A 24,555-nucleotide genomic window follows, 5' to 3' on the forward strand; every position below is an offset into this window, starting at 1 on the left:
GGCTGTGACAGGCCGTACTTTGTGGGGTTGACATGGGGAAATAAATACTTTCTCCCCGCTTAATCGCGGCTGGCACTGTTCAAAGTCGCCCAGACCCCACCCTGTGATCGCGTACGCTACCGAGCGCTCGCCGACCACGGCGGGCCTTGCTCTGAGGGAACAAAGGAACGACACACTGGCTGACACAAACAGGCATTTATTGCTACGGCAACAATAACGCCAGCTAGCAACAAGGTACACTAATGAATCGAGGTCGTCCGACTCACCAGCAAGGTTCCGAGCGAATGTTCGCCCGCGCTAGGGCAAGGGAGATATACTCCGAAGGCCGGACGGGACGATATACGGGAGCGGGTCTCCCCGTTGCTTCCTCGCCCCGCCGGCGAAGAGCGGAGCCGCGAGCGACACGTCCGCTCGTGCCGACGATCCGAGAAGCAGAGCCCCATGCCCCATTTTCCGCGCGCGGGCTTTGGCAGTCTCCCGCACAGCGATGCTGGCGCCCTCTCTTGCCAGTTAATGTAACTGACAAGGGAATGCGTTCATCGAGGTGAGACTGCTGCTGCACGGTGCCTCGCGGGAAAGCAAACAGAGGGGGCTGCAGGGCAGGTCCCCAAATCCCCCCACCCTTAAATAGACCCACGCGCCTGAAAGTACATGCCATGGAGGAGTCTTCTGGTCTTCATGTCCTTGAGGCACGTCTTGCAGCGGAGGTCACACCGACACCGTCCACGCAGTCTTCCGCGGTGTTCCGAAGGTGGCGTGAAGGTCTCCGCAGGGACGACTCGCATGGCCCGCGGACTACCGTGTCCGAAGGCCCGTGAATAGAAGGCCGGTGGGAAAACTGCAGGCCAGGATTCTGCAGTAGTTGCCAGGGCAGCAGCAGCTGGAGGTGGCTGCTGACTAGTCTCGCTACAGCTGCCCCAGATGGATGCAGCGAACAGGATACCGGCCGCTCTGTCGCAGCAGGTGGCAGCGAGACGTTGTGAACCAGACAGAAAGCCTGGGTGGCTCCAACAGATCTGCAAAATTGCCGAAACGCTCTCGGCGTGCCTTTAACGTAGGTAACGGGAGGGGAAACAGCATCCGCAAGGGCCTCGTTGCACAATGCCTAACTCGCTAGCAAAACGTGTCGGTGGCTGTGCAAACGCAAAGCTCGAGTGAAAAAATCCCTTTCTTGAGTTGAACGAGACTGCTCAGTTCGTGCGAGGTTACAAAAAAAAAACGGGCGGGCAGCAAAGTGCGCCCCCTCTCAACAACATGGTCCGGTGGTCGTGTCTCTTCTGACGTGGTGCCGGCAGCTCCGAAAAGCCTCATGCCTAACTACCACTCCGACAACGACCGTGAACAGAACAACGACCCGAAATGGTTACGTGCGCGAAGCCGCGAGGAGACGTCAGCTTTGTGGGGTGGTCCTACCCCGCTCACTGCACAAAGCAGCTTCTGAGCAGTCGGCACCCACCGTATCGGACGGTGTCGAAGCGCCCGGTGCCGAGCTGCAATACCAGCGAGTTCGTAGCGGCACCCGTGGCCTCGGGCCAACCGGCTCCCGGAGCCGTGACTCCCAGAGTCGAAAAAGAAGTAGAGAAAATATATACAGAAACTCGGACTACCCACGCGGCTTCCGTACTCACTCGCTTCAGGCTCGGCAACTCCGCAGACGCTAGGCCTCGCGCTCCCTCGATGCGGACCAAGTGATTCTCACAAAGAAACTCCAGGGAAAAAAGTGTGCTGAGCATGTCGAAAAGTTCAAACATGCTGCAGCGCAATACACCTCACACTCAAGAAAGCATGCCGCAGGTCCTAGCGATCAAAATTCACTCTAGGCCTAGCACTTGTCAATCCGGACAAAGAGCGTTCCTCGAACCGACTGTCGTCCAATGTTCCAAGAGCGGGCCCCACATTGGGCTGCCAGATGTGGGGTTGACTTGGGGAGATAAATACGTTCTCCCCACTTAATCACGGCTGACACGGTTCAAAGCAGCCCGGACCCCACCCCGTGATCGCGTACGCTACCGAGCGCTCGCCGACCACGGCGGGCCTTGCTCTGGGGGAACAAAGGAACGACACACTGGCTGACACAAACAGGCATTTATTGCTACAGCAACAATAACGCCAGCTAGCAACAAGGTACGCAAATGAATCGAAGTTGTCCGACTCGCCAACAAGGTTCTGAGCGAATGTTCGCCTGCGCTAGGGCAAGGGATCCTCTGCACCCCCTGGGCGGGACGAGTACGGGAGCCAGTTTCCCCACCGCTTCTTCGCCCCGCCGGGGAAGAGCAGAGCCACGAGCGACACGTCCGCTCGTGCCGATGATCCCAGCCGCAGAGCCCCATGCCTCCTCTCCCGCGCGCGGGCTTTGGCAGTCTCTTGCACAGCGATGCTGGCGCCCTCTCTTGCCACTTAATGTAAACGACAAGGGAATGCGTTCATCCTCGGGGTGAGACTGCTGCTGCACGGTGCCTCGCGGGAAAGAAAAAACGGGGCTGCAGGGCAGGTCCCCACAACTTGCGTACTAAGTTGCACACTTTTTCACCACCTCGGTGCTCCCTCAAAATGTTCCGCTTCGTTTCCAAAGATATCACCGCTCGCTTTCTCTTCTGCGGCAGTTAATCCGGTAGAGCCACGCTGGCCGCGCTTCCTGAAGGAGAATCGTCCATTGTTGAACTCTGGGGAGGAATCCGATGGGCTTGCAGAACCAGCAGGACCGAGGCCGGTGATGGCAGATGATAAAAACCACGCTGGCAACGCACGTGCTTTGACACTGTACACTTCCCTCGGAACATGTGCAGCTCATGAAGCAGGAGCCAAAGAAAGTGGGAAAGATGGGGCAGCCCACGCTGAAATGCCGTGACGCATTTTCAACGGGCGGCGCACCCTGAGAATGGAGTGCTCCCCGCGCGGATACAAAAGCAACAAAAGGAAGCGCCTCCCTACCCTCTCCACCTCTGCCCAGAGAAAAGTGCCCGTCTTTTCTCCTCCTCCGAGTCATACAAGCTTCTCCAGCTCACCCCATGCACCTCGCCTCGTATGCATCGTCACGTGACCTTTTCGCAGCCGCTGTGCAGGCGGCTCCGCATACGCGCACGCGTTTTTTGCGCCGTAAGCGTAGTTTGGCTGGCGTGGTAGCTGCATTTGCGAGTTTTTTTTCTTTGAGGGTTGGCTCCAAATAGCTACATTTAATAGTTTTAACCGACAATCTAGTATGATAGCATTGTTATAAACGGTTTATTTTACCATAGAACACATTGCAAAGGTGACGGTGCCGCGGCTGTCCATTGCTATGTCCGATATATTGTTAAAAGCGGTATTGTTATAAGTGGGTTTGACTGTACTATCCAAAGACATGACTTTAATGATTTTCTTTTTCCTTTTCTTTATTCGTTGGCATCACACTGGAGTGAAAGGCTGTGGTAGTAAAGAGACAGCCACAAAGATGGGTTGCTTCACAACAGAAAACAAACAACTGGTGGTGGGGGAAAGCCTCAGTCCCCTAACCAATATTTCAACAAGACGACTTTCCTTTTCAAGCACCTCTTGTCTAGCTGTGACAGCATCACTCTTCTTGCGTTCACCTTTTTCCATCTTCCCTTCCTTACTTCTGCCTTTTTAATCCTTCTCCCTCCTTGCCCATCCCTACTTTTTCACCAAATGAATCCCCCAATTTCTCGGTACATTTACATGTCATGATGTCCTTTGCTCTCGCATATTTTGCAGAATTTACCAAGTGCAGCAACATCTCCTTAAGTGCGTTATCAAATTCTTGGAGCTTCTTTTTATTTGTTTGCACTAATGTCCTCTACTTTTCGTTTTCAATGCTATACAATAACGCCGCCAATATTTGCAGTGTTTGTTCGTTTTTCAAATCTGCCGCGACACCACCTTATCGCTTTGTTTGCGACGCAAGACGCGACTAGATTTATCTCGATTGATCGCAGCCAGGCAAAGCTGATTCTACGTTGTTCCGGAATGTTCTAGTAACTTTGCGCCCTTTATCTCGAATGTTCGCTATCAGCTTTAAATTGAGCACGGCCGACAGCGGCGGGCATTCTGTTCGACGACCGCCGAGCACGCTTGTCGCTTCGCCGCCGCCGAGTGATTCAGTCCATTTTGGGTGCAAGTCAGCCCAATAAACAGTTCTTTTAGAAGACCCTTTCGTCCGTCTTCATCGCTGCTTTGACTGCCGTCACCACTACGTGACATCTGGTGGAGGTGCGGGGTAACTTCCATGTTCCGGACGCCCCCTTCAAGTCGTGAACCCAGCCCTGAGCGCTTCACACCCGAGGACGAACCAGCAGCTCAGCGAGCCAGCCGACGTCTCCAGGGAGAGGAGCCTGAGTTCGGGAAACTGCCGGACTGCACCAGACAGCGAAAAGACGCTGCTACCAGCACTGCAACCTCGCCAAAGATGTCGACACCGATCATACTGCAGCAGCCGCGGGTGCCGCCAACTTTCAATGGATCCCTAGGCGAAGACCCTGAAGAATGGTTGGACCAATTTGAGCGCGTGGCGTCATTCAACAAGTGGGATGATGCGGCAAAGATTGGACACGTTTTTTTCTCACTGGATGGCTCCGCACGCACGTGGTACGAAAACTACGAGTCGTCCCTTACGACATGGGAGCTATTCAAGAGAGAACTATTGAAGGTATTCACCAGCGTCATGAGGAAAGAAAGAGCCGAACGACTCCTCGAGTCCAGGATCCAGCTTCCGAATGAGCCCGTCTGCAGTTACGTCGAGGAGCTGAAGCGCCTATTTCACCGCGCCGATCCCGGGATGACCGAGGAAAAGAAAGTTCAGTTTTTAATGCGTGGCGTAAAAGAACAACTCTTTGCAAGCCTCGTCCGCCAGCCGCCAAAAACAGTCGAGGAGTTTATGCAAGAAGCCTGCACGATTGAGAATACCCTCGACGTTCGAGCTCGGCAGTACAATCGCCCTTCCTCTGCCTGTGCAATCCGTTCGGACACGCCGGCCACCACCAGCGACAGCTTGCGGGAAGTTATCCGCGAAATCGTCCGAGAGGAGCTACGCCGATTACTGGCATCTTCCCCACAGCTGCAAGCAGCGACTCTGATGGATGTGGTACGGGAAGAAGTGCAACAGGCACTTGGCACCCCGACGGCCACAGAACCCCAGGCCATGACCTACGCCGCTGCAGTAAGTACTGCTCAGCCCCAGCGACAACCCCCACGTCCTCCCCGAGATGAGCCAATCGTTCCACAACGCCGCCTCCCAGCCCCCGCCCACCCAGCCTATGACCGACGCTCAAGCCCCAGGAAATGCGACGCCTGGAGGACTTCCGACAACCGGCCGTTGTGCTTCCATTGCGGTGAGGCTGGCCATATTCTTCGTCACTGCCCGTACCGACGTATCGGTCTTCGAGGATTTGCCGTTAACGCCCCACGACCACGCTTCGGACAACATCCGCACGAAATCGACGAGTACCTGCGTCGAGAAGAGTACACGCCGAACCGCTTTTCGCGCTCACCATCGCCGTCAACCTCGCGCTTTGCGTCGCCACGCCGCAGCTACGCAGCCGCGGTACGAGGAAGGTCGCCCAGCCCCCGTAGGGGAAACTAAAGGCAGCAACCTCTGGAGGTGAGGTTGCTCACGAGCTAAACGCCGAAGATCCTCCACCGACCACGCCCCATGAAGACGCTGCACCCGCGACGCCGCATGAAGAACCGACACTCGCTGCACCGACGCCGCACACAATGAGAACCTCGACCACGACGCAAGCTACCTTGAAATCGCCGCCGCCACCCAGAGGAGCTTCGACCACACGCCCAACCCGTGACTCGCATACGCGACGTAGCCGTGACCCGACGCCGAGAGCGACATGCAATGCAATAGCCAGGACCTCCGACCTAGAAGTGACTATCGACGGCCGGAAAGTTACCGCTCTAGTCGACACAGGAGCCGATTACTCGGTGATGAATGGAACATTCGCTGCGCAGCTCAGAAAAGTCACAACGGCTTGGGACGGCCCACAAATTCGCACCGCTGGGGGCCACCTCATTACGCCATCAGGACGATGCACAGCGCGAGTGACTGTCAAAGGACATACCTATCCTGCCACCTTTGTTGTGCTACCACAATGCTCCCGCGAAGTGATCTTGGGTATGGATTTCCTTAATGAGCATCAGGCGATCATCGACCTGCGATCCAAGCTGATCACGCTTTCGACGGACGAAGCCATCGCTTCGATGAAAACTCGGGAAAATCACGTTGCCCTAAGTGTCCTAGAGGAAGAAGTGAGCGTCCCACCCCGTTCAAGCGTTATCGTGACCGTAGGCGCCACGAAAGCCATAAACACTGAAGCCATCATCGAGGGGAACATGCAGTTGCTACTAGACCGAGGAATCAGCATCGCAAGAGGCATCGCACATTTCCGCAATGGCCAGGCCGAAGTACTGCTGACTAACTTCAGCGAAGAATACCGGCATATTAACAGAGGAACGACGATTGCTTTCTACGACGAAATATCTGACGTACGAGATTCCTTCGCCCTCTCCGACCCCTCCGCAGAAGATCCGCCTGACCAAGAGAACTCGCCCACTTTCGACATCAACCCAGCCCTGCACCGGAACAGACAAGACCAGATCCGCAATCCGCTTCAAAACTACAGTGAGTGCTTTTCGACATCGCCGAAGGTGCGACAGACGCCAATTGCCAAGCATCGCGTTATAACGGATCAACACGTCCGACCTCTCCGTCAAAGCCCCTACCGTGTGTCTCCGCGAGAACGACAAGCCATCCGGGACCAAGTCGAAGAAATGCTTCGCGACGAAGTCATCCAGCCTTCAAACAGCCCATGGGCGGCACCGGTTGTTCTAGTGAGAAAGAAAGACGGCGCACTTCGATTCTGCGTGGATTACCGCCGCTTGAACAACATAACAAAGAAGGACGTCTACCCCCTCCCCCGCATCGACGACACACTGGACCGCCTCTGCAACGCCAAATATTTCTCATCGATGGACCTCAAGAGCGGCTACTGGCAAATTGAGGTCGACGAAAGAGATCGCGAGAAGACAGCATTCATAACTCCGGATGGGCTGTTCGAGTTCAAGGTGATGCCATTTGGTCTCTGTTCCGCACCAGCGACGTTTCAGCGAGTAATGGATACAGTGCTGGCAGGCCTGAATTGGAAAATTTGTCTGGTATATTTAGATGACGTCGTTGTCTTCGCCTCGAACTTTGAAGAGCACCTCAAAAGACTTCGAACAGTACTAGACGCAATCAAGTCGTCTGGCCTAACCTTGAAAGCAGAGAAATGCCACTTTGCCTACTAAGAGCTGCTGTTTCTAGGCCACATCGTTAGCAAGGAAGGAGTACGCCCAGACCCGCAGAAAACAGCTGCTATTGAACAGTTTCAACCGCCGGCCGATAAGAAAGCAGTGCGCAGATTTCTCGGACTATGCGCATATTACCGACGATTTGTGAAAAACTTTTCGCGCATCGCCGAGCTCCTGACCCAACTGACGAAGGCAGACGTGCCGTTTAAATGGGAAGCGCCGCAAGCAGAAGCCTTCAAGGAACTTCAGCGTCGTTTACAGTCCCCACCGATCCTTGCGCATTTTGATGAAAACGCCGATACTGAAGTTGATACCGACGCAAGCAGCGTGGGACTAGGCGCCGTTCTCGTTCAAAAAAGTGACGGGCTGGAGAAGGTCATCGCATACGCTAGCCGTTCCCTTTCCAAGGCCGAGGCTAACTATTCGACCACTGAGAAGGAGTGCCTTGCCATCATCTGGGCTACGTCGAAATTCCGCCCCTACCTCTACGGACGGCCGTTCAAGGTGGTCAGCGACCACCACGCGCTCTGCTGGCTTGCCAATTTGAAGGATCCCTCTGGCCGACTCGCTCGATGGAGTCTGCGTCTCCAGGAATTTGACATCACCGTCGTTTACAAGTCCGGACGCAAGCACACTGACGCCGATTGCCTCTCACGAGACCCTGTAGATGCACCGCCGCTGGACGACGATGAGGACGCCTTCCTGGGACCGATCAGCGCAAGCTCTTTTGCTCAGCAGCAACGCTCGGACCCCAACCTAAAAGGCCTCATCGAGTACCTGGAAGGCAAGGTTTCTTCACCCCCCGCTTCATTCAAGCGAGGACTGTCTTCTTTCTGTGTGCAGAATGAGGTCCTTGTGAGGAAGAACTTTACAGCGAACAAAACAGCCTACCTCCTTGTTGTACCTACTTGTCTCCGCGAAGAAGTTCTACAGGCTTCACACGACGAGCCGACAGCTGGACATCTCGGGTTTACTCGCACCCTCCGCCGCATTCAGGACAAGTATTACTGGCCCCGACTGTCTGCCGATGTCGCACACTATGTGAAAACATGCCGAGATTGTCAGCGACGAAAGACTCCTCCCACACGACCAGCAGGATTTCTGAACCCCATTGAACCTCCCTCAAGACCCTTTCAGCAGATTGGCATGGACTTGCTTGGCCCTTTTCCAACGTCAACATCTGGAAATAAGTGGATCATCATAGCGACCGACTACCTGACCCGCTACGCCGAGGCGAAAGCCCTACCGAACGGAACAGCAGCAGAAGTGGCCAAATTTTTCGTTGAGTGCATTCTTCTTCGACACGGCGCCCCCGATGTGCTCATCACGGACAGAGGAACAGCATTTACGGCGGAACTCACGCAAGCCATCCTGCGCTACAGCCAAACCAGCCCCCGGAGGACAACTGTATACCATCCGCAGACCAACGGACTGACCGAGCGCCTGAACAAAACCATCGCCGATATGCTCGCTATGTATGTCGATGCCGAACATAAAACCTGGGATGTCATCCTGCCTTACGTCGTCTTCGCCTACAACACCGCAGTGCAGGAGACCACCCAGATGACGCCTTTTAGGCTCGTCCATGGCAGGGATGCCACGACCACACTAGACGCCATGCTGCCCAACGTTACAGAAGAAGAGAACGTCGACGTTGCCGCCTACCTTCAACGCGCAGAAGAAGCTCGAAGGCTTGCCCGATTACGGATCAAAGATCAGCAGCGGTCCGACGCCAGACGCTACAACCTACGAAGACGCAACGCGGAATACAAGCCAGGAGACCAAGTCTGGGTGTGGACGCCCATTCGCCGCCGTGGATTGAGTGAAAAGCTTTTGCGCCGCTATTTCGGCGCGTACAAGGTTCTTCGTCGGCTGGGTGAACTGGATTATGAAGTCATCCCTGACGCAATGACTGCATCCCAGCGACGCCGCGTACGACCAGAAGTTGTCCATGTAGTCCGTCTGAAGCCGTATTATGCGCGCTAAAGGCCGCTGCATTTCCATGCTCTATTTTCGCAAGATCCGTTTTTTTTCCCCTTACTAGTCGCATTATTTGTTTTAATGCATCGGGTCGATGCTTCTTTGAGAGGGGAGTAATGCCGCCAATATTTGCAGTGTTTGTTCGTTTTTCAAATCTGCCGCGACACCACCTTATCGCTTTGTTTGCGACGCAAGACGCGACTAGATTTATCTCGATTGATCGCAGCCAGGCAAAGCTGATTCTACGTTGTTCCGGAATGTTCTAGTAACTTTGCGCCCTTTATCTCGAATGTTCGCTATCAGCTTTAAATTGAGCACGGCCGACAGCGGCGGGCATTCTGTTCGACGACCGCCGAGCACGCTCGTCGCTTCACCGCCGCCGAGTGATTCAGTCCATTTTGGGTGCAAGTCAGCCCAATAAACAGTTCTTTTAGAAGACCCTTTCGTCCGTCTTCATCGCTGCTTTGACTGCCGTCACCACTACGTGACAATATCCAATCTCATTATTTATGTTACGATTACTGTAGTGGAAGCTGTAATCATCATGGGACATGAATTTATTATTGTTGCCCTGACCACTGCTGTACTTCGATTATCAACTATTTTGTTGTCACCTTCTTAAAGCATTGCTCACAGTTTGTATGCACTTTAGTATCCATCCACTCTCTTTCTGTGACTGTACATGTTTCACCTCTACAATACCTCAGGAAGGCATTGCAGAGAGTGCCGTAAATAAGCACATAAGCAAATAAGCAACTAAAGAAACAACTGCAGACACGAACAAATCAGCACCAACCATTGAGATTGAGACGTGCCATGCAGCCCATTGCACGGACGTAGACCCTGCGTACATCTTCTTCACTGATGCCTGCCTTGTCCAGCTGAGCACGGCGCTCCGGCTTCTCCAGCCACTGGTGAGCGTTCACTGCCACCTGGGTGCCAAGGGGCTTGGTCAGTACGAGCACGTCTCCAGGCTGTGCATTGTCTGACCTGTAAAGGGAGCATAAAAACATTTAACAATTCAGTTAAATGGCCAGGCTGACGAACATTCCAGTTTTCACCTAGAGCCTTCTCTGTTGTTCTGAAACAGCTTGCTTTTAATGACACAGTGACTACTTCTGTAGCTAACCTTCTCCAAGGATAACGTTGAGACAGATGTGGCATTACTATTGCTGTCATTCTTTGCTCTGGAGGAAGGCATATGCTCAAGGGTTTTTGCTGCAATTCTTTTTCTGTTTACATTATATTGCCATTTTCAAAATTTCACAGTCTATGCGACGGACCTGCTGGGCCTTTCCTATAAGTACTCTACTTGCAAAAAGCATCAGCGTTGACTTAGTGGAGTGCAAAATGCTATCAGAACATCGTTGGTGGGTGCGGGATAGCATTTGATATAGTGACGACAATTCCAATAAGACATGGTTCGAACTTGTGCAAAAGTGAATTGTACAGTACATTGAAAGCTCGTTAATACACTAGATGGGGACGACGACAGTTCAAATTGACTGAAGTTCGAGCAAACAAAACTGAACAGAATAATCATTTGGGAAGCAGTCGGGTAATGAGATTAGCCATTTCATTGTCCTAAAGTATTCCTTCATCACCTCCTACCTTTTATCTGAAGGCCTTTACACCTTCAAAACTGAAGAGGCGATAAGCATTCAGCGCCTTTAAACTACCGCAGCGGAGGGCCCCACTGAAGTTGCAAAAGGCATACAACCACCACTAAGCATGGTCACAAGGACTACCGTCTCGCGTCTGGCGCTTTTCGACCAAACCATATAGTGCAACCTCTGTGACTTGCAAATTCACACTTGCGAGTCGCGAGGTTGCGTAAGCATTGAAGTCGACAAGCAAAGGTAACCCGGACGGACCCACATATATTGTCCGATTTGGCAGCCTCCCCTGGCTCGAGGCGCACACTGCCAAACCAATGAGTGCACTTTTTGGCGATATCCTGTTGCGATAATGCACTGGCATTGACTTCACGCATGGTTCCAACCTTCTCTTTAAGCATTCTGGCACAGTAATTACTGCAGACGGAAGCCCATTTTAAATGCGGTACACCGTGTAGGTTGACTGCTCCGGCCGCAACCAATCACACTGCAAAGGACACAGAAAACCCGAGACAAAGACAAGCAGCAAACATCAGCCAAGCTCCAACTCATTCGTTTCTCACACGTTGTAGTTTCACGCACGACCGCGTGGTTTCGGATTTGGAGTGCTGGAGACGCTGCGACATGTCTGATTCGCTGTAAGCATCTCGTCGCTGGTCATGTCATCGATTTCTCAACAGCAAAACCCTCATCGATTTCTCAACAGCAAAACCCAACACAGCAAGCTACTGAAGCCTTTGAGATCAACACATACAAGCAAGCTGGCTCAGAGGTCATGCAGTTAGTTTCCATCACTAGCACAGAGAGAGAAACCCCTCCCTGGTTTACCCAGCCTCTCATGCCATTTTAACCCTGCCCACTTCTCCAAAGAGGTGGTGAAGCCTAGTGGGAATGTTTCTTGGTTCACCGCGTCCCCCGCCCCCCCAGGCACGGTGACGTGTTTTTCAAATTATTGGTGGCACAAACCATTCACGTTAAAATTAATAAATTAATGGGCTATGTTTCACATAGACCACAGTGGAGCATGGCCAGACCCAGTCGTACAGTTCGAATTATCCAGAAATTCAAATTATGAGCTTTGGCTATACAGTCAGGTATTTCCACGGGCAAACTACATCATCGGTGTGGTAATTATTTGGGTATTAAGTAAGGTTTATTTGAGGTTTGTAAACCACGTTCATACTGGAAAAAATCATCACACATAGTGCCCAAGAGACAGAGCCTCAAATGCTCAAATTTTGCATTTCATAAACGCTAACACAGACAAAAACAGCACGGAAAACTTAATTCATTGGAAAAAGAAAAAAGGAAAACGATTACTGCACTCACGAGATGATTTCAGACTCTGCAGACTGATGATGCCACACCACCAATCATAGGCCAAGGATTGAGCATAGTCTGTCCTCCTGTGACCCTTGTGCCTGCTTGTTCAGCCAAGTCCTGTGGAGAAACAAATGCCATTCAAGCTAGTTGCACCATGCTTATGACTTCAGTACGGGGGCATAAACTCAGGCAATGAAGAGTTAAAAGCTGAAACACTTGAACAGCTGCTGTCTGACATGACATCTCTTGTAGATCTTCTCTCAAGTTATCTCTTCACCATGCGAAGCGCACAAACTTGAAAAAGAAATCTGAGACTGCATTCAAATTTTGAGAGCTCACACAACTATTGCCCTCACACTCAGATTAGCTCTGATAGGCTCCCATGGTCTCCACACACCTAAAAACATTGATGCAAACATCTTAGGTTTTACTGCAGTAGGAGCCGATCCTACCTTGATTCCCTTGCTGAGAAGAGGCACGACAATGCCCCTCTGCTTTTCAGTGAGCTTGGTGCTGGCCGCCATTACTATCAGCATGTTATCGCAGCGGGTCACGCCAAGTGCATAAAGATCAGACAGCACATTGGCACACGCTATCTTGCCCTGCAACAAACAAAAACAATGAATAAGAATACATCCTATACAGATGGTGCCAACACATGACACCAACATGAGGCCTGTCACCTATTTGATTTATTATTGTGTAACAACGAAGATGTGTCAACGCAGTAGCGGCAGTGCAATCGTTGAGCGAGCACTGCTGGCTGGCTCTAGAACAACCACCGACGTAAGGTAACAAACGCCGCTACCTCATTGACACATCAATGTTACAATTAGATTTATTTACATGTTTATAGAAACTATATTTATAGTGTGGTTTTGAGCCCAATAAGACTGCTCAGTAAGTAACCTGTTATCCAGACTAGACAATTAGTTAAAAACTTAGCACTTATAAACTCTGATTATTGAAAAAGTTTGGTGATACTCCTACGGCTACAAGAATATATATTTAATACTGCTTTGTTTAGTTTTATTGCCTGGTATTAAAACTACAGACACATAACTTTCTGCAAAAGAATAACACTTAGTATTTTTTGTACAGTCGACTGAAGGGGGGACATGGCTCTTTGGCACCGAAAATTGGCCCAAAAATCAGATTTTCAATCTTTTAATTTTGTGTTCCTCGCACCATTCCGCATCTGTATGCAAATTTTCATCATTCTACCCCACGTAATTAAGAAGTTATAGCGATTTAAAAATGCAGTACCACACCCACTGCCCTTTAAATTGTGGACAAACGACACCCAATTTCGATCACCCGGCGCATCGAAACTACGTGCTCTACCGCGGCCATTTTAGTCTCGTTCGAAAGCGCGGGCTTTTGGCTTATTTTTTCTTTCGAGCAGCAACCTGTACATGCCGCCTTCACCAAAAAAAACGAAAGAAAAAATAAATAGCGGCGCGCGCTGCTATTGGCCGGTTTAGGCACGTAATCAAAATGACGTCGTCTGGTTGGTTCCGGCAAGCTAGCCATGAAAAGCAGACGCCCGGCGACGCCATTTTGTCTTTCTGCCGACCACACTAGTGCAACGCGAGAACCATACCAGGAGGCGCGAAGAAGTACTGCTCTGTGCACAAGTTCGGGCGAAAGCGTACAAAAGGAAAAAAACGTGTTAATGACGCGACATTGCTGCATACTGTGCAACAAGCAAGCGCCAGTGCTACGGGATTGCGTGACGGTCACGTTGCGGGCGGCGACGCTGCTCCGTCTCCGCTAGATAACGGCGGTGCTCTTCGTGCCGACTGTAGTCGCGTACCAATTGACACCGCGCCTGTCACTAACAGTGACATAACTCAAGCGAGTGCCCGTGAGCAGTCTACACTTGATCGACTGGAATCGACGCCGGCGACGGCACGAAAGACCGTGCTGTTCGCCAATGCAAGTGGTGCGTCCGCAGGATCAGACGCAGACGGAATAGCCTGTTATGCAATAATTGACCTCAGCTTTGCGAACGTCCTATTGGATGCCGTGCGGTGCAAAACGTGTCGCGGATGCGTGAGGTTGATTGCCAGCGACCAGAGCTATGGCCTCGCCATGAAACTGATCGTGTTATGTGACAAATGTGGTGAGATTGCGGCCGAGTGGAACTCGCGGAGTGTTGACGGTGAGAAAAAGTGCAATCCTTTCGAGCTCAACATTCTTGCAAGTCGAGCAATGCTGTCGACCGGTAACGCCCAGACAGCAATGAACAATATCTTTTCGGCGATGGGATTGTCGCGACGTGGCATGCAAAACAAGACGTTTCAACGGCACTTGAAAAACACATTGCAACCTGCTGCTACTCGAGCAGCCGCGGCAGCTATGGCACAAGCCGCGCAGGCAGTGGCGAAGGTATATGACGACTTGTGTTTTGGACACAGGGGGAACATTGCCGTGTGTTACGACAGCACATGGATGACGCGCGGGCACTCGTCACATATAGGCGTCGGTGCCGTAGTGGAACTCTTCACTGGTTATGTGCTCGATTATGTGGTGCTGTCAAACTTTTGTCTGGGCTGCGAAACTGGCCCAAAGCCGAAAACTGACGGCTATGAACTCTGGAGATCGCGCCACGAGTGCCAAAAGAACACCAACTGCAAGGCTGCCAAATGGAGGTAGAGGCAGGCAAAATTCTATTTGAGAGGTCTCTACAGCGCCACAACATGCGCTACACAACGATGTTATGCGATGGGGACAGTCGCACGTTTAATGCCCTTCAAGATGCTAAAATCTATGGCTACATTGAAGTAGTCAAGGAGAATTGCATAAACCATGTGCACAAGCGTATGGGAGCAGCTTTGCACAACCTCTTGCGGAGGCACAAGGGTGCAGGAAAACAAAGTCTTGGTGGCAGAGGAAGGCTCACAGCTGATCTAGTTATATATATTATGCTAGCTAGCTATATATTATGGCCGAGCGCTAAGGTCAAATGTAGGTAATGTGGATGCCATGCAGCGAGCCGTGATGGTGACATATTACCACATCACGTCTACTGAGGACTGCCCCAATCACACTTTGTGTCCCACTGGTGAGCAGTCTTGGTGCCGCCACAATGCTGCGAAAGCAAAAGAGGAGCCCGAACCGAAGCATAAGTACAGTCTGCCAAGCAATGTGGCTGAAGCTCTTTTGCCTGTGTACAGTCGCTTATCAGAGAAGAGCTTGCTGCAGAGGTGCATTCGGGGGAAGATCCAGAATTCAAACGAGAGCTTCCACTCGATCATCAGGACCTTGATCCACAAAGAGCGGCATTCGTCACTGTTTGCTGTGGAAGCAGCCACAGCAGAAGCTGTGCTGCACTTCAATGCCGGCTGCAAGCATACAGCAACAGCAATTCTGCAAGAATGCAGCGCGAACGTGCAGCAACTGTCTCCAGGAGAGCTGAAGAAAAGGACTTGCGCCGTAACACGCGTTCCGCGACGAAGCGGGCGGCTTTGCTTGGCTTTGCTAAAGAGAAAAAAAAGAAGCACCGCGACAGCATGCACCCTGACTAAGCTCCTGGTGCATTTTGAAAGCATGCGAAGGTCTTTGGGGTTTTCTTTCCTGATTAAATATGCTGTGAGGCTTGAGTGCTCCTCACAATCCCCCAATTTTGGTGGTGTTGCATTTTTGAAAGATTAATATCTCCGGTCCTGTTCTTGCTATTGCTATAATTTTTTTATTTGCTAGAAAGGGAACCTCGTGAGTCACATGACACCAAGGTAAATGCAATGACCACAAGAAAAAATTTACTGAAAAAGTTATCTGTCTTGGGTACCAATATGGACCTTTCCTTTCAAAAGTTTCCTATTACATAACTTAGGCTGAAATTGGCATAAGCCATTACTTTTGCTTTAGTTCACTTTCCACTAGTTTCTGATCATGTTGCAATATCAATCATTGACATAATTTACATGTAGATACTGTGAGATGTTTTTTTCTCGTTTTCTCAAAACTGCAATTTTCAGGGTTCTGCAATTTTGGAGGAGCGATATCTCTTAAACTATTTGTGCTATAGCTCTCATTCTTGTTCTGTTAGAAAGAAAAACGCTTAGACAATGCATTAAGATTAAAATATGTTCAGTTATTACACGGCAACATTTACAAAATTAATTATCAATCTTGGGTGCCAACTTGGGCTTTTTGTCACAAAAGTTTGACTAGGCCTAACTTTGGTTGAAATTCATCTAGCACATTAATTCTTGTCTTGTTGCACTCTATGATCCTTCTAGATCACTCTGGCAGGTCTATTCTCATCATGCCAAAGAGTGTTTAGTAATTAGCCCACCTCCAAATGAGCAACATGTATTAGGTGAAATTTTGAAAACTATTTCAACTACAAGAAAACTAATCAGATATTTGAAATCAGCATGCAAAAATATACAAATGGTGCAAGTGTCAACTAGATCCACTCATAAATAAGGAAAAAAGTTCTAAGAGGGGTGTCCCCCCTGAAGTGACAGCAGAGCACTGTGATGTTGAAGTTTGAGAATACAATCTACCATCAGGTTACTAAATGCATGTAAGCATTTTTTGTACAATGTTGAACACTTACAGCTATGTAGGGGTCTTTGACAGATGGATAGAAGTAATCAATAGTTTGAACCAGAGGATAACCAGAATCTCCAAGGGGCACAACACTGGAATCCATGCCAATGTCTGAATGAAAAAAAAAAAAAAATGTATATTATTCAGGTTGTTATGAGTAGCTTCTTGATAAAGGGACATTTTCAGGGAAGTTATCAGAGTTGCTACATTTAAAAAAACTGCACAAGGCACCAAAAATGTCTTCAATGAAGTTAAACTGTCCGAACTCCATCAGTGTTGGGTTTTGTTCCCCTTATGACTTAAAGAACTATAGACACCTAGCATTAGTTCCATGTTTCCTTCTTTCAAATGATGTGTTAAACATTAGAATACTTATGCCAATATGTGGTATTCACCTATGACCAATAAATAATTTGTATCTGAATTTCTTCTTTCATGCTATTTCACTTTAATCAACCGAACGATGGCTGAGACATGTGGTTCACACTTAGGTAGCATGAGGCCCAAAAAAAAAAACCTGCAATATAAATGCTAATACACAGTTTTAATTCACTAAAACTCCTAAACAAGCTTGCTTCAAGAGCTGGAATGACAACAAGCAACATATCAGCAGTTAAATTGCCGGTCTTTTCGTGTCTCATGAGACCTACTTGTCACACCCATCATTTAGTTGATGAAACTGAAACTTAAATAGTGCCAAGAAGAAATTCAGTTATAAATTTAGCAGTCACAGGCGAGTACCGGGTGGTGATCCATGTATTGTAATGTCTAAATCATGACTTGAAAGAACAAAAAGTGCAAGCAAAAACTTTATTGTCTATAGTCCTTTAATATGAGGCTAAATTTGTACGGAAATGGAAGATTATTCATAATCCAACACAAATACTATGTTGGGACAGACGAAAAGGAATGAAACATAGTCTACCGGCCTGTACCCGAAAGTGTAATGAGCTTTATATCCGAACACAAGAATAAAGCTGACCATGCCACACAACAGTAAGTGTTTAGTCAATCTGCTGTACCAGAAGAGTGTAACGCATGTCTTCAGCTACTAAATTCTTTAATTATTAAGTAATCGGTGTGTATTTTAAAACAGAGCGCAGCTACTTGAGCGTCTGTGTTCAGTTTGTAAAACTAAAGTACACTTGGATCTTTATCAACATTAATATCACCTCACTGTCATATTTCAGTCACCGACAGCCATTGTCCCTCCCTCATGCTTTTAGTGTGAAAGCACTATTCCACATGTACCAACCCCTAACAAGAATCTTGTCTTGTGCTCGTACTATCCCGAGCTCGGGTCAGTTTGGAGCAGCATCGCGCCAACTGTAGCCAATGGGAGGAGGGCATCACACCAACTAGGTCACAAACTTGTGGCAACATCACAACCTGCGCATTGGATTGTGAGAAAACTGACTGCCATGGCAGTCAAAATAATGACTGGTCGCAAAAGGTTGCTCAGGAAGAGCAACATGGGTCGCAGGAAAGATAAAGCCACACGTGGCTTAGCGTTACCGATGTAGTAAGCCTCAACTATCTACCGGCAGATTTCTCCCTTCCGTAAACCACTGATGTGTTGTGTAAATTAGGCGTGCGAAGAGATAGGTCATCCTCAGATTTGCATTCAAAAGATTGAGTGTGCAGTGCCAGATTAGGAGTTGCCTTCCCCCCTGTATATTAAAAGTGCTCAGTCAGGCGCAAATTCAGACATCTGCCTGTCTGCCCATAGCAGTTGCAACCATAAGGCAGTGGAACGCAATAAACTCCATTACTTTTGCAAGTGGTGAACCTTTTTATATGTGACACTGTCCATTGTGGACGATTACCCATAGTTTTATCAAGCCCTTTTTCAATGGCCGTGCAAAAGCCTCTTATCTTGCACTTAGCTGTTAAGACGACAGCAACATTAAAATTTGCCGCGACTTTCTTGAGACTGTGTGAAATACTGTGGAGGTAAGGTATATCAGCATCATCTGAGTATGTGTTCCTTTCCCTCGAGTGAGTGAAAATGCGCTCTGACAGGTTGGTGAGATGGGCAAGTGGGAGCCCAGCCGCCATTAGCTTGGAAACCTGCTATGAGAATGCGTCCTCAGCAGTGATGGCATGACTTATGTAAAGCTGATGTCATGCACGCGATTGCACACCCATCAAGTGTTTCCATCTTTACTGACCTTAGCCAGAGACAAGTACACCTCTTCACCATCCTTCCCTAGCCCCGAGTGGCCCGACTCGTACCTAAAAAAAGAGGCTTCCCGGATCTTGGGCTGTAGCCCCAACAAACATGATCGTCCACAAAGCGCAGGTCTGAACCAAGAAACTGCTAACGGTTCTGCTTGGACAATTCTGAAGTAAAAAACAGGCCTTGACTGCACACCTTAAAGACTTCTAAAACATCTTGTGCCAAATTTTCTGAGCCTTCCATGCCTAGGAAATTTAGGTAGTCATTAACTTAACGAAATGCTCCTATGCTGAGGTCTTCCGAACAGGGCTCTAATGCCTTATCGACTTTAGATGAAAAAGTGTTGCTGATCAAAGGTACAACCTGAGTTTAAATACTGCCCTGCCAACTGACAAATCCAGATTTGCAGTAAAAGGACAACAGCCCCATGAAGCTAGCAACGGAAATCACGCAATTGTCTGTAAAAGTATGTTCATTGTCCACCCTGATGCAGTCTTGCACATGCTTCAGAAGTCTATCATGTGACAATGAATTGTATAGCTCCTCCATGTCTATACTCACTGCAGAGCACCTGCCCAGGTTGCTGTCCATAAGAAACTAGAACTCCACAGAACTCCACTTTTGCGAGTTGGCAAGGCGGTATTTACATCAGAGATAGGCGTATGCAGAGGGTCCCAGGTCGCACCGCTCCTCCACGACATTTTTCTGTACAGAGTCGATACGGCATTAAACCCTTGTTTGGAAGACCTCGGCATAGTAGCATTTCGTTACGGTGATGGCTACCTAATTTTCGTGGACAAGAAGGGCTCAGATAAGTTGGCACAAGACATTTTAGAAATCTTTAAGGCATGCGGTCAAAGCCTATCTTTTACGTCTGACTTTCACTAAGCAGAGTTTGCAGTTTCTTGATTTACATTTGCGCTTTTTGGATGACCACGGGTGTTGGCACCATAGCCCAAGGTCAGGAAAGCCTCTTAGCTATGAGTCGAACAACTCGAGGCCGGTGAAGGACGGGTTGGCAATTGCATGCATCACGACCGCTTTACGGAAGTCATGCCATCACAGTGTTGAGACGCATTCTCGGAGCAGCTCTCCAAGCCATTGCACCTGGGTTCCCCTTGCCCATCTCGCGCACCTGTCAGTGTGTTTTCACTCGCTTGAGGGAAAGGAACACCACTGGGATGATGCTGACGTAGTGGAGCAGCACAAAAATGCGGCCTCTATACCAAACCTCCACAGCTTTTCACACCGTCTCAAGAAAGTCGCACCAAATTTAAGTATGATGTTGCTGTTGTCTTGACAGCTAAAAGCGAGGTAGGAGCCCTTTGCACCAACGTTCAAGCTGGGCTTGATAAAACTACCGGTAATCATCCGCTATGCACAGAGGGAGATAAAAAAGGTTCACCACTTGCAAAAGTAAAAGGGTTTCTGTGTTCCACTGCCTTGTAGCTGAAACTACTACGGGCAGACAGGCAGATGTCTGAATGTGCAGCTGACTGAGAGCCCTTTCACTGTATAGGGGGGAAGACGAATTCTTACCTGGCACTGCACGATCAATCTCATGCATGCAATCGGAGGACGACCTGTCTCTTTGCATGCCCGATTTTCGCGGTACATCAGTGGTTTATGGAAGTGATAAATCTGTCCGGACATAGCTGAGGCTTACTATATCAGTAAGGCTAAGGACATGTGCGTGGCTAAGCCGTCGATGACCCTTCAGGAATAAGTTTTTTTTAGATGGTTTACTAGTATGGCAGTGCCTTTCAATTGTTTTTCGCCCTCTCACTGCTTTGGGGATTTGTGCACGTGCATCTCTTTGCAGGTCTTCTTTTGCCGCTTGCCTTCAATAAAACTTCAGTTGTTAGACCAGCCTCGTCTTGTGCTCATCTCTTCTCCTGTGTTTTGTCTTCTGGCTGGTTTTAAGATGTAATACTGAATGCCGGAAGACAGCCGTTTTAGTCAAGCGCACTTATAATGGCTGCAGTTACAATGAGTGTTCATTTGTTACAAAAATAGTGCTTACTTAATTAATTCATGCACGAAATAAATGACACTGCATCAAAATAAAAAAAGGACTAACCCTCATGGCCACACTGCAGTTACAGCGAACAAGGGGTCACCGTAAACCTGCCCCCACATCTAAAAGCTTGAACTTCAAGCCAACGCAGAAATCAGGTCAGAATACTTCCCAAACCGCATGACACTGCCATGCAAAGAATGTGACAACCAATATAAAAAAAGCAACAAAAAAGAAACTGTAGGTAGCAGCCAATCTCATGCAGACAAGCTACAAGGTCAGGCCAACCAAGACGTGGAAGGATAAATTTGACTACAGGCCACAACAAGCATATAATTATTACGGTTTTTCACAGCCCACTGAGCCCATTAAATGGCAAATACTTTCCTGATAAAACATACCAGAAGCGGAAAATTTTTTTCGCCAATCAGTTTTTTTCATGTACTTCACTGTTCTTGAAGCATGGGTAGGTGCAGAGTAGTCAGTTTAATGCATGCATCACTAGCAATGCCATGCCAAAAACTGTACTTACAGAGAAAGCTTGCTTTTCTGAGTGAATACCACTGGCCATTCACAAATTTCCCAGCTTGCTCCCGGTCACTGGCACAAATCGCACCCAACTTGGTGGCTTGCACAACTTTTAAGCAACCCTTGGTCTTTAGCTGGAAAGAAATTGAGGGATCAGCAAGATATCAAACTTTATATGCATAGCTTTGTTTAAATGACCGACTCAGCAAAAAAACAGCGTTTTCCGTGAGCGCAACTATTTTTTCACACCAGCTTTCTACAGTAATTCACGTTTATCGCGACTTCGTTAACGCTGACTTGCTGCACGGTCCCAGCACTACTGTGTATAGTTCTATGGTTTCAAATGCTTGTTAGCTCTGAGCCCTTGGCCTTGCACTGGTTAATGCAGAAAACCTGGAAAAGGGCAATCAGAGCTTCGAGCTTTGAGCCATAGGTGTTTAGAAGCTCGCTGGTCCTTTGGGAGAATGTTTGGGTGGGTTACACAGTAACAAACGCTGCTACAGTTACTTTCACTCCATTGCAAAAAACTCGCACAGCAGAGATCTGTCCTCCACTTTGCAGTGCAGAAACAATCACTGAAATTCAAAGCATGCATACTAAATGCACACTTACCTTCGAACACAGCTTCATAATTATGGGCATAATTATTGCAATGAAATACCAGTCAGTACATGTAGTTTTCAATTTATCCTAAAATTATAAGCAACTCTACAACAATAAACATTAAAAGGGAAATAAAATAACCAGAATTGTTAAAAAAATTTATGTCAGAAGAAATATAGTAGTCGAGCGTTTGACGGAATCCCGTCTGGCGAGGAGGGAACATAATAGCAGAAAAAGAGGAGCACTCGCCAAAAAAAAAAAAGAAAAACAAAGACGTTTCGGGGCCCGTACGGGTCCCTTGTTCACAATGGCAGCGGATGGGCGAAGGTGGTTACTTATGTACGGTGCAGGTGACGTAATGAGCATGCGTAGATCTCAGGAGGATTGCCCCTCGTTCGGTTTAATACATGTGGTGTCGTTTGGATGTGAAGTGATTCTAGAAGTAAACGGGACGATAAATACTTCTCCGTCGCGATGACTGAGGCGTTGTTCCAATCGATGGCATGGGATGCAACTTGATAGTGTTCAGCCAAGGCATTTTCTTTCGTGCGGCCTTTGGCGACGTCATTTTGTTGTTGTTTTAAGCGCCTGATAAAATTGCCTGATTCGCCGATGTATGCAGCTTTGCAGTCCTTGCAGGGAATCTTGTACACCACTCCGGGGAATCTGTTTCTTTCAACCCGGTCTTTAACTCTGACAAGTTTTTGCTTCAGCTTACTTGGTGGCACGTGGGCGATATGGACATTGTAGTCCTTGAAGACCCTGGCTAAGGCCTCGCTCACTTCTGGAGCGTAGGGGATGCTTGCTCGCTTGCTTTTGTTGGTGGCCGTTGTTTCCGCGTTTCGACGTGAACAGCGGCGTTCTGCAGTGATTATCATATTTTTCGGGTACCCGTTGTTGGCAAGATCCTTCCTCACAATTTTTAGTTCGGATCTGAGTTTCCTCGGGCTTGAACAAAGGCAGAAAGTGCGGCCGAAAAGTGCAGATGCAACGGAGCGTTTAAGTGCGACAGGGTGTGCCGAATGAAAACTCAGGTACCGACCAGTGTGAGTGGGCTTGCGGTACACGCTCATTGCGAGCCCATTGCTTGTTCTTTGCACAAGCAAATCCAGGAAGGGAATGGCTCCATTCTGTTGTTCTTCTTTGGTGAATTGAATTGTCGGCTGAAAGGAGTTCAGGTGCTCAAGGAAATGGCTTGCATCCTGCCGGCGAATCACACAAAAACAGTCATCGACGTACCGGAGAAACAGTTCGGCAGTTCGGCCACAACGGTTCGGCACCTGCTATCTACGGCCTTCCTAAGGTGCACAAGCCGGACGTGCCACTACGCCCTATCGTAGACTTTTTGCGCTCTCCTTTGCACGCGCTCTCCGGATACTTACATCAAGTGATTCGCCCTCTGGTTGGAAGAACAACGACGTATGTAAAGGACTCCTCCCATTTCGTCAACAAGCTAAAGGACGTCACTATAGACGACGAGGGTGTCCTAGTCTCTTTCGACGTGAAGTCAATGTTTATGTCAGTCCCGGTAGACTTCGCAGTTTCATCCTGCAAACGCCTTTTAGAAAACGACGCCTCGCTCCCTTCACGTACGCCTTTTGAGGTTGTTGACCTTTGTCGTCTGCTTGATGTCTGCTTGCGCAACACGTATTTTGTATTTAGGAAGCAACACTACAAACAACTTTTTGGCACAGCCATGGGTGCTTCCATCTCCGTCGTGTGCGCAAACATTGTTCTTGAATGCATTGAAGCAGAGGCACTGGGTTCATTTCATCCAGCCCCTAAACTGTTTCTCCGGTACGTCGATGACTGTTTTTGTGTGATTCGCCGACAGGATGCAAGCCATTTCCTTGAGCACCTGAACTCCTTTCAGCCAACAATTCAATTCACCAAAGCAGAACAACAGAATGGAGCCATCCCCTTCCTGGATGTGCTTGTGCAAAGAACAAGCAATGGGCTCGCAACGAGCGTGTACCGCAAGCCCACTCACACTGGTCGGTACCTGAGTTTTCATTCGGCAGACCCTGTCGCACATAAACGCTCCGTTGCATCTGCACTTTTCGGCCGCGCTTTCCGCCTTTGTTCAAGCCCGAGGAAACTCAGATCTGAACTAAAAATTGTGAGGAAGGATCTTGCCAACAACGGGTACCCGAAAAATATGATAATCACTGCAGAACGCCGCTGTTCACGTCGAAACGCGGAAACAACGGCCACCAAGAAAAGCAAGCGAGCAAGCATCCCCTACGCTCCAGGAGTGAGCGAGGCCTTAGCCAGGGTCTTCAAGGACTACAATGTCCATATCGCCCACGTGCCACCAAGTAAGCTGAAGCAAAAACTTGTCAGAGTTAAAGACCGGGTTGAAAGAAACAGATTCCCCGGAGTGGTGTACAAGATTCCCTGCAAGGACTGAAAAGCTGCATACATCGGCGAATCAGGCAATTTTATCAGGCGCTTAA

General features: G+C 49.0%; 1 long non-coding RNA gene and 1 pseudogene across 2 annotated transcripts in view; both read right to left on the reverse strand.

Moving 5' to 3' along the window:
* LOC144131161 (uncharacterized) overlaps positions 1–24,555 on the reverse strand; it is a 279,476-nt gene that overhangs the window by 103,817 nt on the left and 151,104 nt on the right. The gene's annotated exons all lie outside the window — the stretch shown is intronic.
* The window catches only part of LOC144110759 (inactive selenide, water dikinase-like protein), a 42,321-nt pseudogene that overhangs the window by 4,401 nt on the left and 13,365 nt on the right, over positions 1–24,555 (reverse strand). The window contains exons 4-8 of the transcript XR_013309919.1: positions 21,501–21,630; positions 16,780–16,883; positions 12,662–12,811; positions 12,216–12,326; positions 10,067–10,260 (exon numbers count right to left, since the gene is read on the reverse strand). The product of XR_013309919.1 is annotated as an inactive selenide, water dikinase-like protein (transcript). The remainder of the gene's footprint in view (positions 1–10,066; positions 10,261–12,215; positions 12,327–12,661; positions 12,812–16,779; positions 16,884–21,500; positions 21,631–24,555) is intronic.

This window comes from Amblyomma americanum, chromosome 1 (assembly GCF_052857255.1).
Source record: "Amblyomma americanum isolate KBUSLIRL-KWMA chromosome 1, ASM5285725v1, whole genome shotgun sequence".
Taxonomy (NCBI): Eukaryota; Metazoa; Arthropoda; class Arachnida; order Ixodida; family Ixodidae; genus Amblyomma; species Amblyomma americanum.